This window comes from Mercurialis annua, linkage group LG3 (genome assembly GCF_937616625.2).
Source record: "Mercurialis annua linkage group LG3, ddMerAnnu1.2, whole genome shotgun sequence".
In the NCBI taxonomy this organism is placed as follows: domain Eukaryota; kingdom Viridiplantae; phylum Streptophyta; class Magnoliopsida; order Malpighiales; family Euphorbiaceae; genus Mercurialis; species Mercurialis annua.
The window spans coordinates 53,226,756-53,231,841 of NC_065572.1; positions in this window are offsets into that span (position 1 = coordinate 53,226,756).

Here is a 5,086-nt window from a genome sequence, read left to right on the forward strand (position 1 = left end):
TTTTAAAACATAATAACCTTAGAAAATGATTATAAGTTGTTTGGATATTTTTTTATTAATCTCCAATGGTATAATTATATAATCAATTGTAAGTTTAAAATAAAAATAAAAATATTTATTTAAAAAATTAAATTTTTAATTAATCAAATCTTTTTCACCATAAAAAATTAATTGTTTAATTATTTAATAGTAAAAGTTATTATAATAATTTTCTTATAATTATTAACTATTATAGAATTTTATAAAAGTACAAATTAATTCATTAGGTAAAATTATTAATTGTTATGTACGTATAACCAATTATTAAAGATTTTAAATTATACTCTTCATAATTATTTTTATTTAAATTTAAAAATTTATTTATAGTGATAAAATTAATCTATGTTTACTAATTTTTTTGAATATTTTTAGAGAGAGATGTAAATATATCTCTAATTGTTTATCTCGTAAATAAATACGCACTGCGTGACATGTATATACCATTTGTGGCAGCAAAAATCCGTCATAAATTTGAGAAGGTTTTGTGACGGATTTTTCCGTCACAAAACATTTATGATAAATTTAACAAATGTTTGACGAAAAATATCTGTCACAAAGTTTGTGATGTCTAATTCTGTCGCAAATCCTTCAGAAATTTATGACAGATATAATGCCGTCACAAATTTAAAAATAAAAGTTATTTAAAAATAACTCTAAAAGAATTATTTATTTATTTTTTTCTAGAAAATGATTTTTTTAAGGCAGAATCCATTTGCAGGTCCATGTATATTTAATTTTTTTTTGTTTATTTGATCCTTTTAAACAAAAATTTAATCTCCCTAGGCTACTGAGTTATTCCATATTATAGAAAGGGTGCTAAGTTTCAAATTTTTTAAAAATGGTCATTAAGTTATTAAATTATTTCATGGGATATCACTCGAGGCAAAACGCACTAAATATTTTATTTTGTTGCTTTGCATGCAGATAGTGGCAAAAGGAGTATGTTTTCAGAAGTAGAAAACAATGCAACTACTATTTTATTTTTTTATATCACAAAAAATGAACCTTATTTTCAACACATCTAACAATAGTAAAAAACAATAGGGCCACTTTGTTGCCACATGAAATTATACCATTTTCAAGCAAAACTTTTCAGAAAGTCTAACTTATTTTCTACACTAATTCAGATGTCGTGTTTTATTGTCATGTAAGATTTATATTGGTGGGTGATGATGGTTCTATAATTAAAGTCGCAGCTTGGAATCCCGAGCATTATGCCTTTCAACTGGGTAATTCCAAAAAATATAACAGCTAAACAAACCACTTAAATGGTAAGATAAAAGATGCATATGTGGCAGCCTCTTGAGCAGGAAAATTTTGTTCTATTTTAATTTATTTTGAAGGGACTCTCTATAGTTACTTGGTATTTTTTTGAACCAGAGCTTATTTTGTATACTTTTTAGGGCTTTGTTCATATATGCTTGAATTGGGGTTGGACTTTCAAAAACACTCTTCTATTAAAACTTTAGCACATATACGCCTTTTTTGTTTAAAAGATAGCAAATATGCCTTTCACCATAACAGACTCTAATACCGTTAAATATCTCCATCTTCTCCGATGAACGACGGCAGTTTCTTCTTCAAATCAATAAAAATTAGGTTATTCAAAAATCAAAGTTGAAGATAAAACAACTAATCTCCAAAATTGTTCTGATTTCTGCTGATTTCTCCAAAAATTTCAGATAATTGAATAATTAATCAGATTTGTCCCGTATATTCAAGTATTTGTCTGACTTCAAGCATTCAATCTCTCATCTAATTCAGGTACGTGATTCAAATTTAATCAATTACTCAATTAATGTCTTAGTAATTTTTCATTAGATTCAATTTTGTAATAACAAATTATAATATCTCTGTTTTAGTTTCCATTCTATTTAAAGAGATCTGAAATTTTTTAGGTTTTTCTTTGAAATAAATTACAATTATGATGAATGAGTTTTATTTTATGCAATTTTTGAATCGATTTCTAGGTTATAACTGTGCAATTATATCTGGCACTATATAAGAACGTTTTTCATTAAAAGATTTAGACAAATACAAAATAAGAATTCTCTATATAAAATTATGATTGATCTGTTTGAATATAGTTGTTTATAGCTCTATTAATTATGTCTGCAATGTGTGCAAATTAAGTTTATGGCATTTTAAATTAACTGTCATGGTTAAATCTTATTAGGAATAAGTTCAAAGCATATTTTGATTTTTTTTGTTTTTGTTTTTCTGTTTAGTACATGGAAAATATTCCAGTATTCATTCATTATAATGGAGAGTGGAATCAGAGTATGGACTACATCAATTTTGATGTTACTGGAATGATTTTGCCGAATGAATGTGACTACATCAGTTTACTACAGAAACTAAATAATCAACTGGAAAGCAACCAGAGAGCTACTGAAATAGAAGTCAAGTACCAAGTGAAGAACGGATATCCACCTTTGAAGATACAAGATAATGCTACTTTATTCTTTTACAAAGAGCTCAAACAAGATGGAGATTGCACAAAGTATCCATTGTGCATATCATTTGCCAAAAGTCAAAGGGACGTCAACTTCTTTGATTCGACTTTATTATTGACCAATACCCAAATCAGAAGTATTCATACAGCTGCTGCCTCAAGCTCAAAAACTACGTCAGAAATGATGTCATTTAATGGAGAAGCAGACAGTAGCATTTCAGAGGCAGTCCTTTGCGCAAACTATGCGAGTAATGACTTTGATGGCGAGGACGAAGAGATAGAGAGCAAGTTTGATGACGCGAATGTGATATCGAATAGAGAACATCCAGAAATTGATCAAGGGCAGATTTACAAAGACAAAAAAACTTTGAGCACGGTTATGAGCTTCTACGCGATAAAGAATCACTTCCAATATAAGGTGAAGAAGTCATGTAGAAGACAATTTTTCTTAGATTGTTGGGATGAGAGATGTGATTGGAAATTAAGAGCTTCAAGAAAAAGAAAAACAAGCATGTTCATGATAAGGAAGTTGAACAATGTTCATATTTGCCCATTAGAATCAAGAACAAGCAACCAAAGGCAAGCAACATCAGCAATCATTGGAGAGTGCATTAAGTCAAAATTTCTGAGTTTAAAAACAGTTTACACGCCGGGAGATATATCGAGGGACATGAAAGAAGACTACGGTGTAAACATCAACTATACAAAAGCTTATAGATCAAAGGAGATGGCTCTTGAAAAAATAAGAGGAAGAGCCGATGATTCATTTGCAAAGCTGCCGTCTTATTTATATCTCCTACAAATTGCAAATTCAGGATCATTTGTGAGATTACAAACTACAGAAGACAACAGCTTTCTCTACGTGTTCATGGATTTAGATGCTTCAATAAAAGGGTGGACTTCGTGTATGCCTTTGGTAGCAGTGGATTGCACATTTCTAAAGTCAGCTTATGGTGGAACACTGCTCTCAGCAAGTACACAAGATGGAAACGGCAAAATTTTCCCTTAGTGTTTTCAGTGGCAGATTCTGAAAATAATGAATCATAGGAATGGTTTATTCAAAATTTAAAAGAGACATTTGGATTGAGAGAGGGAATGTGTATTATTTCGGATCGACATGAGAGCATCAAAAATGCAATTGGAAAGGTATATCCTGAAGTTAGCCATGGAATATGCACCTTTCATTTGTACAACAACCTCAAAACAAATTTCAGGAAGAAATCAAAAGATTTCAGAAAAATATTTTTCAAAGCAGCAAGGGCATACACTAAAGATAAATTTGAATTTTACATGGCTGAAATTGATGAGATGGATGCGCGTATAAGGCCGTATCTAGAAAAAGTGGGGTATCCAAAATGGGCGAGGGCACATATTACAAACAATAGACATTTGATGATGACAATAAATGTGGCAGAATCTTTGAATGCAAAAATTAGAGGTGCAAGAGAACTACCAATATGTAATACCCCTAATTTTCAAAATATGGAATTTTTGAAAATGCGGTGAATCGGAAATTAGCGGCGGTAGAGTACCGGCTTAGAAATTAATTTTCGGTGTTTAAATGCGTGTGATTGATTTATTTGTGATGTTTGATTAATTATTTAAATGTTTACGTGTGCATGGCTACGAAAACTGATTTATTGTGCATGGTTGGCATTTTTGTAATTTTCGGCCATTAAATGATAAAAATCGATTTAAATAATTAAAACGTTAAAAAAATTAAACTATAAATATATTTGCTCGAGATTTGATCCTATAAGAGATTAATTTAGTTCGGAAACGTTTTTCGAGAAAGATTTTACGGAACTTCGAAAACCATAAAAATAAATTAATTAAGCTAGACTAGCTTAACTTGGAGAGAAAGCAATTGGATGGGAGATGACACATGTAGGACACTTGGCATCATGCATGTAGTGAGAGTTATGACTAAGAGTGGTTCTAATGATTGAGAGTAAAAAAGGTAATTTAGACCCCACAATTTTTCAACCTAAAATGCTATAAGTGGAAATCTTTTCTTCTCCATTTTCTTAGGAGTAAAAAAATATTGTTAGAGAAAAACCAAAAGTCCCTTTCTTCCTCTACTCTTATTGCCGAACCAAACTCTAAGAAAAAACAAACTCCATTAAATTTTTATAACTCAAGCTTTTAAAAGGTAAGAATAAAAGCTTCTTTAAATTAATTCTTTGTGAATTTCTTGATGGGGTATTCTTATTCTTCTTCTTCTTCTTTTTTAAAGCTTTGTGCTTGAGTGGGAGGTTTTATTCAAAGTTTTTAAAATATGATCTTTCTTTTAAAATGTGGATTTTTAAGAGGATCAAATATTTGGGTGTTGTTCATTTTTGAAAAATTTCGGTTTTAACAAAATTTTGGTTCAAGAGTTTAAAACTTGCATGCAATCATGGATTGTAGTTTTAAAGGGTGAAATAAAACTTGGGTAAAGATTGGTTTTTAAAGATTTAAATTTTTTAAAGTAGTTATGTTTTAAATTTTGTTCCAACTTGAACAAGTTTTGTAAGCTAAGTTTAAAAAGCTGGAAATTTATATTTTGATTGTTAAAAGGTTGATTCTTGAGAAAATTAAGGGTTTTAAAAA